Source organism: Hippocampus guttulatus, chromosome 11 (assembly GCF_054856545.1).
Source record: "Hippocampus guttulatus isolate MCC_2025c chromosome 11, RoL_Hgut_1.0, whole genome shotgun sequence".
Classification (NCBI taxonomy): domain Eukaryota; kingdom Metazoa; phylum Chordata; class Actinopteri; order Syngnathiformes; family Syngnathidae; genus Hippocampus; species Hippocampus guttulatus.
In genome coordinates, this window is record NC_141271.1 from 6,257,675 (window position 1) to 6,272,745 (window position 15,071).

The 15,071-nt window shown below is 41.0% G+C and overlaps 1 protein-coding gene across 2 annotated transcripts in view; it reads right to left on the reverse strand.

The window, feature by feature from the left end:
- dgkg (diacylglycerol kinase, gamma) overlaps positions 1-15,071 on the reverse strand; it is a 103,051-nt gene that overhangs the window by 44,380 nt on the left and 43,600 nt on the right. The gene's annotated exons all lie outside the window — the stretch shown is intronic.

Sequence of the window (15,071 nt, forward strand, 5' to 3'; positions counted from 1 at the left end):
TGTCGAAGTGGGTGTGAATAGTTGTCTCGACTGTATATGCGCCCTGTGAGTGACTGGCGACCAGTTCAGCGTGTAGTCTGCCTTCCGCCCGAAGTCAGCTGGGATAGACTCCAGCAACTCTTTGTGACCCTGTTCGGGATAAGCGGTGTTGAAATTGGATGAATGGATTGTTGGACAAATAACTGACACGAAGGAAATTGTTTCAACAATTTCCTGCAAAAATGTAATGGGATCTTGGTTCCTTCTGTTTATTTACTCGACATCAGAGCTTCTCAGGCATCTATCGAGTGTTCCTTATGCCTTACTGTTGATACCATTTATCTATTCTACCTATTTTCCGATCCACTTATCCTCACAAGGGTCGCGGCAGGTGCTGGAGCCTATCCCAGCCGTCTTCGGGCAGTAGGCTGAACTGGTTACTAGTCAATCGCAGGGCACACAGAGACAAACAACCATCCGCGCTCACACTAACACCTAGGGACAATTTAGAGTGTTCAATCAGGTTGCCATGCATGTTTTTGGAATGTGGGAGGAAACCCTAGTACCTGGAGAAAACCCACGGTTAGAACATGCAAACCCCACACAGGAAGGCCGGAGCCGGGATCTAACCCACGACCTCTGCACTGTTTGTTTGTTTGTTTGTTTATTGAACATAAAACATATATACAGTAATAATTTGACAGAAAATAAGGTAGATAAAAAAAGTAAAAAGAAAGAAATCAATCTTCATTCAACACAGTTATTATGTTCAAGGGAGTAGGAAGAAGTAAAAAATGTATCTAGTCCTACCCCGTTATGTGTTTATATCTAATAAATCATTTTTATATCAATCAGAAAAGAAAAAAGTAAGAAGAAAGAAGTCTCCATTAAGGCTCATACTTTACCCTTAACCGTGATATTTTTACAACTTTTGGTTTGTATCGGGATTATATACTTCCACACCCTGACACTCTTGTGTCAATTTTCTCTTGTATTCATAATGGATATTTATATACCTTTCTCTATTTATCAACTTAGTTCTGATTTATCATTATATTTAATGTTTTGAATTTATCATTTTAACTCTGATTGATGTTGGTTGTTTGTACTATTTTTTTGAATTTGTTTTTGAACTCAGCAAGCGATTTACTCATTTTCAGGTCCGTTTCGAGATTATTCCACAGATTAACACCTTTGATAGATACACTTCTTTGCTTGATGTTTGTTCTTGTTTTGAGTTTTTTGAATAAGTTGGTACCTCTTAAATCATAGCTGCTTTCTCGAATTTCGAAAAACTTCTGAATGTTTTGGCAGAGCAGGTTATTGTGTGCTTTGTACATTAATTGGGCGATTTTAAAGTCAACCAGGTCATAAAATTTCATCGTATTTAATTTGATAAATAGTGGATTTGTGGGTTCCGTATATTTTGATCTATTAATAATTCGAATTGCTTTTTTTTGTAGGTTGAGAATAGGGAGTGTGTTTGTTTTGCAGGCATTTCCCCATATTTCCACACAGTAGGTCATATATGGTAATAATAATGAAGTGTATAATGTGTACAAAGATCTCTTATTTAGCACTTCCTTGGTTTTGTAGAGGATCCCTACGGTTTTGGCTATTTTTCTTTTTACGTTATCGATATGTGGCTTCCAACATAGTTTTGAGTCTATTACTAATCCGAGAAACTTGGTTTCATACGCTCTTTCTATCTCAATTGAGTTTACCATAATTTTAGCTTGGTGTTTGATTGGTCTTGTGCCAAAAACAATTAACTTCGATTTTTTCAGGTTAAGTGACAATTTATTTCTGTCGAACCAGTTTTTTAATTTGTTTAATTCGTTTTCTACGGTTGTCAGGAGCTGTTTCAGATTTATTCCAGAACAGTAGAAAGTTGTATCATCAGCAAATAGGACACATTTAAATTGTTTTGAGACCTTGCAGATATCATTTATATATAAGACGAATAGTTTTGGACCAAGCACTGACCCCTGAGGAACTCCGTTTGTGATTTTCAGTTGATTTGTTTTTTTATTGTTGAGTTGCACGTACTGATATCTGTTTTCTAAATAACTTTTTATCCATTTATAAGCTACACCTCTAATGCCATATCTTTCTATTTTTTTCAATAATATACTGTGATCTATTGTGTCAAAAGCTTTTTTTAGATCTAGGAAAACCCCAACAGTAAATTCTTTGTTGTCTATATTAGTGGCTATTGCTTCCACAAACTCCATAACTGCCATTGAGGTGGTTCGTTTTTCCCTGAAGCCATATTGATTCTCACTTAACAGTGCATGCTTTTGTATAAAGCTATCAAGTCTGCGAGAAAATAGTTTTTCTAATATTTTTGAAAATTGTGGTAGTAGTGATATTGGTCTATAATTTGTAAACCGATGTCTTTCTCCACTTTTATAGATTGGAATAACTTTAGCAATTTTCATTTTTGATAGAAAGATACCAGCTTTGAATGACAGGTTGCATATGTGCGTGAAAGGTCGCACTACATATTCTATAATCTGCTTTATTATTGTCATATCAATATTAAGGCAATCAGTTGACTTTTTATTTTTAAAAGTTTTTATAATATTTGATACTTCTTGTTTTACAGCAGTAAGGAACATTGTGGAGGAGTTTTTTTCTACATATCTATTTCAAACAAGTTTGTTGGATCAGGAATTTGTTTTGCTAGGTTACTGCCGATGTTGACAAAATACTCATTAAATTCAGTTGCTATTTCTGCAGTTTTTTCCAAAATAGTATTTTTGCCTTTGATAAAATACTCTGGATAATCCATTTTTTTAGGACTATTTCTGATTATTTGGTTAACTGTGAGGTCGACGCGCTAACAACTGGATCAGCAGGCCGCCCTGATACCATTCATTACTGTTCAATTGCACAACATAATCAATACACTACAGTTGGCCTCAACATTTGCTGTAGTAATATATTTATTGCATCAACCTTGTAATGACGGACACATTTGCATTTTCAATGCGCCATTGTCAAAATGTTAAATGTTAAAATGATAAGACTTTAAGCCTGTGTCTCACGAAGCGGTTCACGAGTGTTTGCGCACAGTTGCTGGTTTTTCACCAGGGTTCGTTCAAGGTTGCAAAACGTTGCAAAGAGGTTTGCTAAACATTCGCAGTTTTAATGGTCACAGTGGAAAAAACAACGTTCACTACATTCTCCAATACGAGCAGGCCTTCATCTCTCAGCGATTTCATCTCTTTTACCGATTTAGCTTTCAACCGTAGGACTGAAAGCAAGAGATTTATGAGATCTCAAAATTAGCAGCTGGTGGTCTGCATCCTGGCTAGTGTTGTGAGTCCTCCAGCAAACCAACAAGAACGAGTTGCCATTTTTACATTTTGTGCCCATCGGGACTCAAACCGTAGCACTTCAGCTCCAAATGCAGATGAGTTACTGTTGCCCCACAATTTATAATTCTGGTTATCAAATGAATGACCACCTAGGGATCAACCCTGCACAAGGTACAAATTCCACAAAAATGTTGTTGCCAACTCTCTGTTAACATTTTTTGCTCACTCTTGATCTTTATTTGTGATTACTTGTACCTAATGTTAATGAGCTATTATTTAGGAAAACTTCTTTGTGTCACGTTCCGCACGAAGCAGGAAAAGAGAACTCCATCGTACGTCACGGAGAAAACGAGAATAAGTGGATCCCCGAAAGAGCAGACACCGACAAGGACTTCGTCAAAACAAAAATATTTATTACAAACAAAAATCCCGCCTAATAAACAACAGAAAACGCTGGTCAAAGAACGATAGCCAGGAAAGGAAAAACGCGACAACAGAAAACGCTGGTAAAAAAAGAGAACCAGGAAAATAAGAAAACACGACAACAGAAAATGCTTGCAAAAACCGGCAAGGAACGTATGTTAATACAAAAACTAGATCAAGCACGATAATACAATGATTCCCTTGGGACGACGTAAATGTAACTAACCGCGAATGGTATCGAATAATAATTTGTGAAACATGGGCAACAGCAGTGGCACGGCATGTAATACTCCGGCAATGAGTCGACCGCCGGAGCGCCTAGATATAGCAGGTGCAATCACTGCCAAAAAGGCAGCAGGTGTGCAGGCGGCAGAAGTGAACGCGTGCCACCTGCTGCCGAATACGGAACATGACACTTTGGTCAGCTATACAGATGCCATGGACTGGATGTATTTTCTCAAAAGGGACATCTACTGCAACATTAAACAAGGTCACTATTTTGAGGCAATGTTGTAACCTGACATAAAACCTCGGTTTGTCCGAGGAGGAAACTATGGCTCATGATCACTTGACGTTGTGTGTTGTGTATCAAATAAAGTGATCTGCTCATGAGTGTATGCTGTGTATCAATTAAAGTGATCTGCTTTAATTGGACGGCGGACTGATCTTAAGCAGAGGCACCGGGGCCTGGAAAAGAGGCCTGTATATGGGTTTAAAAATAAATAAATAAATAATGGCAGAGACAATATGTCACAAGATCATACGTACAATATTGTCAAATGTATCAAATCTGGGTTATCCAAAGCTTTTGTCCTTGTATGTTTGAACAGAATAATGGCATCATCTGCTGCTGCTCTAAAGTGTCTCACAAGAACATAAGTTAATTTACTTCAAGTGCCTCCTCAAGCACAAAACCACTGCCACGATAAATAGGGTAAAAGCTTTTTGTCTTTCTACTTTGCTGTCGCATGTAGAGTAAAACGAAATATATCCACTCACTGGGCAATGGCCACTTCATTAAGCACACCAATACGATCAAATAAAGAGCTCTGCTATGAGAAAAAAAGTACTGGTAACCTGAACCTAAACCTTAAGAGTTGGATCAGAAACTTCCGTTTGAACAATACGTCAATTGTGGCGGTTGTGGTTTGTAATGGTGTACAACTGTCCTGCAATATCCTAAGACATAAAAACACAACAACAACAAAAATAATTCAAACAAGCAAAACAGGACTTGGTGAATGAGCGATCCGCAGGGCTGAGCTGAGAGCTCCCATTTGATCAACCTTCATATTCTGTTTAAGCATCCATCCATCCATCTATTTTCAACGCTACTTATCCTGAACTGGGTCGCAGGGAGTTGCTGGAGCCGATCCCAGTTGACTTCAGGCAGAAGGCAGACTACACCCTGAACGGGTTGCCAGCCAATCGCAGGGCGCACCTAGACGAACAACCATCCGCGCTCACACTCACACCTAGAGACAATTTAGAGTGTTCAATCAGCCTGCCACGCATGTTTTTGGAATGTGGGAGGAAACCGGAGTACCCGGAGAAAACCCATGCAGGCACAGGGAGAACATGTAAACTCCACCCTGCACCTCTGCACCGTGAGGCCGACCTACTAACCAGTCAACTACCAGGCCGTTGTAAACAACTTCAACGGAAAATAATTACGTTTACAGCGATTCAAGTAAATTTTGCATGTGGATTTTTTTTTGCACTGCTTCCAAACCTGCCCTCATTTTTTGTGTTCCACATCAAGTTTTCATAATAATAATAATAATTTAATAATAATATCATAATACATTTTATGATATTTATGAATTAAGGGTAAGGCTCAGCAACAGGTGGATTTTTTTCGGAAATTATAACGCATGGTAAAATCCGTATTGCCCAAGCTTTTATCAGTCAAACATCAAAACGGAAAATATTTCAAAAGCCTGATGTGCTTAAAAAACATTTTTTAAATCACCAACAAAAGTATATTTAGGAACACATTGAGCCATCTTTGATTCTAATTTGCAGTGTTTTAATAAACAGATTAGAAAAGGAGTAGAGGAAATTTATCCAATTGTTAAAATCTTTGTACAATCTTATAGTATATCCCCAATTAGTATTATGTCAATTTAAAATATATACACAATGAACTTGAGAAATGGTTTAACCACGTGTGTGACGAACAAATGGAAAATGAGCTGAATGAGGACGTCCCATATAGTAGATGGGGTGACATGTGGAGGGTTCAGTTTGCCGCAATTCATTCGCAAGGTTGAAGGGATTTTTTTTGGGGGGGGGGGGGGGGGGCGGACGGAGAAGAACCAAACTCGCTCTGTTATAAAATTATGGGGAAACGCTTTAATAGTGACGCAATGGTGCTGGAGTTTACATGATCGGGTCGACCCCAATCATTTTTCATGTCTTCTGGAATTGTATGAAGATCAGGCCGTTCCGGGCAAACTGTTTGTCAATCAGTTAAAGAGCTTCCAGCATCGCCCAATAAAATTCAATAAAAAGTGAATGATAAAGCTGCGCAATGATGCATTAACTATGTTGGTAACTAAGTCTCTCTTGTTGTGCTCAGAACCTAATATGGATTTTATCGGCTGGGTGCAAGATGCCACCTCAAGCACGGCCTGATAGACACTGATGCGTCGATAGGACGGCATCAGCAAATTTCAAGTCTCAAAATAGAAGCGGCAGCGCCGCTTTAATTGGCAGAGAACTTGAAACCCGCTGAGTGACGGGACATCACAGGCAATCTGATGGACTGAGAGGAACCATGAGGAATGTTAGGCTTTTATTGTCGTGTCTCGCATGTCGTGAGACAAGACAAGGTGACTGCAATGACAACAATGAGGCACAAATGTGGCAGAATTGAAGGGGTACAGGGAGGACAATAAAAAGGCCTCGGGTGCGCATGTGAGCATTTTTTTGTTTGTTTGTTGTTAATTCATTTGGGTTCAGGATTCGACAAATGTTTCCAAAACAAGACTGGCTGTCACATCAGAAAATATTTGCTGTCACTTTCAGTCGCCGCTAGCATCAAAGTTGTTTTGATCCTAAAGTTGTTGATACAGGAAATGGAATGGAAAAGGACAAACCAACATGAGCCCATGGACAGAAACATTTTCAAGCTAGTTAGCAGGCATGAGATGAGCAACAAGTGTGGGTGTGTGATAACAATGACACGTCCCCAAAATTAGTGTTGAGCAGTCAGGGCTAGCTGGGCTGTCTCTGCTGGCCAAAACACGATTAAAAGTACCCACCTCCATTTAAAACCTAAATACCAGGGAGAAATTTACTTGTTATCAGACATACGGAATATATTTTTTCTTTCTGGAGACGCTAGACATTGTGAGGAATCGTTTTTAAGGGTTTGTGTAATTGCGAAATAATGCATAGTGGAGATTAATGCACCGCGTTTACTTTTTACGTTTGCTTCAATACTGTATTTACTCCGTTATATCAATCAATTGCTTCAGTGATCTACACTATTGGTTTTGGTTCATCAGAGAGATTTGTACTTTTGGTTGTTGTCATGTGACTCGATTTTACCAATCCAACATAGCCAGGATCACGACCGCGACAAATTCTCTGCTGTCCCACACAGAAACAAAGTTTTCCAAAGTGTCTCATTTACGTGAAGCATCGCAAAAACAACAGCGTGCGACAGTCTGAAGAGGCCGAATGCACCCGGGCTCATATTCAATCTGTTTACCTTGCAGAAAAGAACATCTTTGCCATGCACTTAGCTCATCTCAGCTTGATGAATTGATTCTGCTGTTTTATGAGTGTAAACAAAGAAAGGTAATATAAGAGCATTTCAGGTGGCTCAATCGTCATTAATTTATGTTATTTTGTGAAGATTAAATCTGCTTTGGATGGAGTGATTTTGTTGGGCAATGTCTAAAGTTCTATATCCTATTTCATAGTTTTTTGTTCTTCATGCTCTGAAAGAAATAGAGAGAAATAACTCACCACTTACTCCGTAGTTGAGTAGTATTTTCACTGAACACTTATTCCGACGCAAGTTATTAATTGGTGGGCTACTTTTGACTTTCACTTCAGTCATTATTTTCACGCAGTAAAATTTTAGGCCACTCTACCCAAGGCCCGGGTATCACATGCCAGATCCCCAAATTGCTAAAGCAGTGTCAAGTATTTTTTTTTAAATCAAAAGTGATTTATTATTACACCGTCTGTCTGTTGATGTTTTTTTAAATTTATTTCATTCTGCCTTGTATTATTTTATTTAACTTATATATAAAATATTGTATGGTGTTTTTGAGTGCCAAGAAAGGCGCCTTTAAAAAAAATTCCATCTTCATCATCATTATTATTGTTATTATTATTATCATTATTGCCATTATTATCATTGTGTAACACAATCAGAATCATTTTGAATGTTGTTGAAACAGGATGCGTTATCAGAAAGGACAAACCAACAAACTGGTGGAGACAGAAATGTGTTCAAGAGTGTTAGCATGCACGAGATTAGCAATGCTAGTGTCACACTGAGCACAAGATTGCAACGGCACATTCCAAAAAACACTCAAATAGAACGAATGCAGCGCAAATGCGTTGACTGAATTGCATTATCATTTGGACACGTTTGGTACTCAGATAAACCCAATGATATTAGACACATGGCAAGGCATGACCCCAAATGCCCGACTCATTTGGGTCATTATTTCGATCAATTTATTAACCCTGCTTTGCTATAACTAATGTAGTTTAGCAGCCAAACACGTGTTGTATAATTCATTAAATAAGTGAGACATGCAGTCAAAGCAGTATGAATCCACAGTGGCAGAAGATTATATCTGATGATATTTGTTGCCTCATTCTCATAAAACTCGTGACTTGCATGATCTTGACAAACAAGATCGCACTACTGTCTGTAACCGTGACAACCAACCTTTGTAGACGAGAACCAAAAGTGTTCTTTTTGGGGGGTTTTCTTCAACAACTTTCACGGTGCAGACACTATTTCCAGAAAGTTTTCAGGTCAGATTTCAGGATGAACCTAAAACTCACTCACGGGGTAAGTTCATTTTAGAGGTAAGATCGGTCCGAAAAAATCGAGCCCGACCCGACCGGGCCCGAGGGTATTTAAGCCCGACCCGGCCCGAGCCCGATCCCTTAACTTGATCTGCAGGCCCGACCCTGAAGAAAACCCGACATTTCATATTTTATTTGTGAGGACTCGGGAGGAGGAGGGGTGATTTCTGATAACAAAGCCTGTCTTTTGTAACAAAATCTAAGTTAAACAAGACTGTATAAACATTTACATCTTTTATATTTCTGTTTCTGAAGAGGTTACATTAACCGACAATTTTCTATCATTGACGGATTTTTTTTAAGAGTGGACGGGGAAAATTTAAGGCCGTCCATCATTTTGACGGGTTGAAAATTGGGCCGTAAACCACAGCAGCTGTACGTCCTTAAGAATCTAGCGCGGCACTTTAAGAGAGAGAAGCAGAGGGGCAAAGACGAACACTGACGGGTGGAACCTCGACAGAGACTGGAAGGAGTTCTTCGAATTGTCATTGCAAGAGTTTAGTACAGTACGTGTTGTGATGAGGCGACTTCTGTTTTTTTGCGAACCACGGTCTCTCGTGGCCAAAACAATTCACGGCCTCGGAAAAAAAAAAGTCAGCGAGAGAGAAGCCCGACCCGACCCGAACCCAAAGCAATGATTGATGATTTTAGGCCCGACCCGAATTTCGGATTCGGGTCGGGCTCGGGCGGTCCGATCTTACCTCTAGTTCATTTCACTTTCTCTAAACTTTTGAATAAGTACATGTCCAATTGTTCAATGTTTCAGTACTTTTTGTACAATTTGCTGTCCTGCAACAAGTAGCTGAAACGGCAAAATTCAAAACAGGTGTTGCCATGAAAATTTTCATCAACACTCACATCTAGGCTTTTCTGTCACTCTTGCAGTCTCTTTGTATTTCTTGTAACCTGTTGATGACATTTTTACCCTTTCATGCACCAACAATGATAACCTGTAACCTGATAACATGAAAAGCTGTCCACTGTAGTGACCGCTGTCTCTGAAAGGGTTAAGCTCAGTGGCCACTTCCCCTGGGAACATCCTGCATTAAGCTTTGCAATGGAGAGATACCAATGACCAATTTGTTGAGCGCTGTCTTGGTTTCATGATGTTATAATGTAAACAGCATGATGAAGACGACTGTTTAAATAGCAACTTTAAATGAACCAAGAAATGCATTGGTCAATTTATGGATTAAAAACCTGCTGTGAACTTTGCCATTCAGCACATTGTTAGCAAATAGCAAGTTATGCGAAATGTACCGAAACGTTCACAGTTGGAGATATACATTCAAAAGTCTAAGAGGAGGTCAAATTGAGTGCACATGTACAGGTTATAGTGCATTTTAGGTTAATCCAGAAATTTTAAAATGAAACCAAAATCCCTCACCAAAATCTAACAACACGGATGCTCTGATCAGAAAGGGGCAGAAAACTGAGGTCTTTTGGAGTTCAGGGGTCACTCCTTAAGACCTTCTATGACTCTGTGGTGGCCTCAGCCATTCATTACGGCATAGTCTGCTGGTCAGGCAGCATCTCAGCCCGGGACAGAGAGAGACTGGACCGACTGGTCAGGAGGGCCAGCTCTGTCCTGGGCTGCTCCCTGGACACTCTGTAGGAGATGGGCAACAGGGATGCTAGCTGAGCTAAGAGCTATGATGGACAGACCCTCCCACCCTCTCCATGCCACCCTGACAGCACTAGGCAGCTCCTTCAGCCAGAGACTGATGCATCCGTGCTGTAAGAAGGAGAGGTACCACCGCTCGTTCCTGCCAACTGCTGTCAGGCTATTGAATAGAGTCTATTCAACAGACGGTCCTGAAAACCTGGATTCGCCCATTTTTAATATGCTTATATTCATATTTTACATTTGATATTTATATTTATTTATATACTTTTTGTCTTCTACTTTCTCCCTTTCATAATTTTGCTGCTGTAATGAACGTTTCCTTATCTTATTGTCAAATGTGCCCTATGTGCAACATACAGCACAGATGAAATTTCTTTCCTCTCAACCACAGGAGAGAGAGGAGCCGCTGCGGGTGCCCGCACCGCCATCAACAGAACAGTTTACAAAAATGACTAAATAATACAACACAACATATAAGACACAGACAGTCGTGCAATCTTAACCACTTTTTCTGCATACACTTTGTTGTTTGAAGCAGTTATAGATGAAAGAAGAGTATCATGGGAAACTGGAGGGTGCCGGGTGGAATATAGTGTGTGGCTCTCTACGACTGCACGGTACATTTCTAGTTTTGGGTAAGCAACCACCACTGACCAATGAGTTACCGTACTGTACTTTACCGTTACGTGTAAAACTTTCCACGAGTATCTTTGCTGAGAGAGCATGCAGACATATCCGCAAAAAATAAAAAAATAAAAGTGTGTGTGTGTGTGTGTGTGTGTGTGTGTGTGTGTGTGTGTGTGTGTGTGTGTGTGTGTGTGTGTGTGTGTGTGTGTGTGTGTATGTGCAGGCACGCGCATTGGAGTATTGCTGGCATTCGGTGAAGGTCAGGGGAAGTATCAGTGACAGGAAGTCAGCAGCTGCCAGGTCCACGCCAGGTTATGAATAATGGACGGTAATGAATAACCATGCTGAGAGACACCTGCCGACTCTTCAAGACCAGAGGAACTCTGCTCAAGAGCACTAAGGTCACACGTGTGGCCCTGCAACAACAAGCGTACACACTTTTGTTCATTCGCACCGGTATTTTGTTGTTGTTGAGATGAGGAGGGTCTCAGGGGACTACAAAAGCAACAGATAGCGCTGGCTGGATAGTATTTTAGCCATTCAGAAGCATGAAGTAAGTAGTTTCCGGAATAAGAGTAACAACAACACAGGGGATCATTCTCATATCTTTTTCTGAGCCACTTTTTACATTATCAGGTTTTAAAATGACATTGTTGTAAAGATTTTTGTCGAAAATAACACTCTGTTTTCTATTTCATTTAGGTGCTATCTAGACAGCGAGTTACTAGAGCAGGGATGGGCAACTTAAATGGTGAAGGGGGCCACCATTTTGCACCAGTGCTGGAGAGGGACGTAGTAGCACACTTCCAAACCAGAAATTTGACAAATACGTCCAAAATATGTGCACATGTGAAAAATACCTGCTCCTAATATATTTCATTTTTGATCATACGGTTTTTATAGAAAAATTCCACTATCCTGACCCAACAATAAAGGGTGTGACGCATACTGTAGTTTTTTTTCCCAGTGTGTTTTTTTTTCTTCAATTTCCCCCATTTTTCATGGAAAAGCGAACAGGGACTTGAGTTTGTGGATAACTGGCCCTCTTTTTGGGGTCGGTCCAACATGCTGTCACCCTAACCGGGAAGGCACCATCACTCTTTCTAGAAACATAGATTACTATTTGAGCTTTCCATGACAATCCACATTAGAGCAGGCCGGGTTACAGGTCATTATTACTTGGCACTCTCTTGTTCAGCATTTACATACTCAGTGACATCATACGTAAATATTAGTTTTCACTTTTATGCTGATGATACCCGACTATTCTCATCATAATTTTGCTGCTGTAATTTCTCCATTTTGAAACTAATAAAGGTTTTCTTATCTTATCTTATATATGCCATTAGAAATAACTAACCCATGCGGTTGCTGTAATCTCAAGGCATGCCGTACTGCGATTAAACAATGGATGACTCTTGATTTTTTGCTTCTGAACCGTGATAAATCCGAGATTATGATTATTGGCCATGCTCGGCATCGACACCTAACCAAGGACTACTCCTCTCAGCCTCGACAAATGTACTATTACCCAAAGTGGTTTAGTAAAAAAAAAATCTCAGTGTTATATTTGATTCAATGCTCTCTTTTCAAATGCACATTAAGAATACAAGTAAAACTGCGTTTTTTTTTCACCTTCGCAAAATCGCTAAAAGATGTCCCATTTTATCTCCTGGTGACGCAGAAATCGCAATTCATGTTTGTTCCGTCTCACCTCGATTAAGACATTTTTTTGTCTCACAATGTAGAAATTCCCATTATTGCAATATATTGCTCTCTGGTCTTCCCATGTCCAGTGTTAAAAGCATGCACTTAGTACAAAATGCTGCAGCGAGACTCCTGACGAGGACGAGGAAGTTCGATCACATTACCCCCGATACTAGCCAACTTCCAATGGCTTCCGGTCCATTTGAGATGCGATTTCAAAGTTTTGTTACTTACTTATAAAATAGCACACGGCTTAGGACCCTCCTATCTCGTTGACTTGGTGCCACCAAATGTTCCGCCCCAAACTCTTTGTTCACAACATGCTGGTCTTTTAGTAATTCAGAGAGCCAAAAAGAAGTCCACAGGTTTTCTATACGGGCTTCAGTGTTCTGGAATGCCATACCCACGCATATTAGAGCAGCTACCTTAGTTGTTTAAAACCCAACTTAAGACTCATTTGTATACTCTTGCATTTTGTTGAACGATATATTGCCTGTTTGTACTGCCGTTTTCTCTGTTCGTCCTTCCTCCTCTTCCCTGATCTGGAGAGGGGGCTCATGGATGATGACCCCATTGGATGTCATTGGCAGGATTCTGCTCCAATCATGATGGACATGATTTGCACCGACTGAGCCGGACAAGAGCTGGGTCAACCATACATAAATAAATGTGCCTTGACTTGACTTATTTGGTTGTCGCCTTCATGTGCTGCCCTTCAACCACTCTGAATGAACACTCAGGATGTCTTTACATGCAGCACTTATGTTACGTGCTTATATGCATATATAATAAAAGCTCCAGCACAGCCGACGCCATCTTGGCAAGCGATCAAGCAGTGTTGAGGTAAACATTTGGAAATGGTCAGGAGCCCCCCCACCCCCACCCCAAGCCCCCAACAGGAGAATCAACTTGCAGCACATGTTGTCCCGCACTCGAGCGTGAGCACATGACTGCACACGCACACGCACACGCACACACACTCACACACACATGTAGCACAGCACTCTAAGTCATGCATGTTGCTGAAGGATCAATTTGAAGTTCTTTTGACACAGGAATTTGGATGGAGAAAATATTTGCTTTTTCACCAGTAGTATGCCCACTTCTTCAACACCAGAACATAACACAACTGATTATTAAATTAGCCTTTTTTTTTTACTGAATTTGATTCTTTAAGTCCTTTTTTACCTCCAATTCAACATATAAACAATGTTGTATTGAAAAAACCCCCAGAAAGCTTCAGGGTTCTGCGCAGTATCCTTGCTGTTCCCAGCACTGCACATTTCTGGACTGAGATGTCCGATGTTGTTCCCGGGATCTGTTGCAACCACTCATCTAGTTTGGGGGTCACTGCCCCGAGTGCTCCGACCACCACAGGCACGACTGTCACCTTTACCTTCCAGGCTCTCTCCAGCTCCTCTCTGAGCCCTTGGTATTTCTCGAGTTTCTCGTGTTCCTTCTTTCTGATGTTTCCATCACTTGGGACCGCTACATCCACTACAACGGCTTTCCTCTGCCCTTTATCTATGATCACGATATCTGGTTGGTTCGCCATTACCATCTTGTCAGTCTGAATCCGGAAGTCCCACAGGATCTTCGCTCTGTCATTCTCCACCACCTTCTGAGGTGTTTCCCATTTTGACCTTGGGGTTTCCAGTCCATACTCCGCACAGATGTTTCGGTAGACTATGCCAGCCACCTGGTTATGGCGTTCCATGTAGGCTTTCCCTGCCAGCATCTTACACCCTGCAGTTATGTGTTGGATCGTCTCAGGTGCCTCTTTGCACAACCTACACCTTGGGTCTTGTCTGGTGTGGTATATCTGGGCCTCAATGGCTCTGGTGCTCAGGGCCTGCTCCTGAGCAGCCAGGATGAGTGCCTCTGTGCTGTCCTTCAGGCCAGCCCTCTCTAGCCACTGATAGGACTTCTTGAGATCAGCCACTTCAGTTATGGTCCGGTGGTACATCCCGTGTAGGGGCTTGTCCTCCCATGATGGTCCCTCTTCCAGCGCCTCATCCTCTGTTCCCCATTGTCTGAGACATTCTCTGAGTACGTCATCCGTTGGAGCCTTCTCCTTGATGTATTCATGGAGCTTGGATGTTTCATCCTGGACAGTGGCTCTCACACTCACTAGTCCCCGGCCTCCTTCCTTTCGGCTTGCATATAGTCTCAGGGTGCTGGATTTGGGATGGAACCCTCCATGCATGGTTAGGAGCTTTCGGGTCTTAACGTCCGTGGTCTGAATCTCTTCCTTTGGCCACCTTATTATTCCTGCAGGGTATCTGATCACTGGCAGGGCATAGCTGTTTATTGCCCGGGTCTTA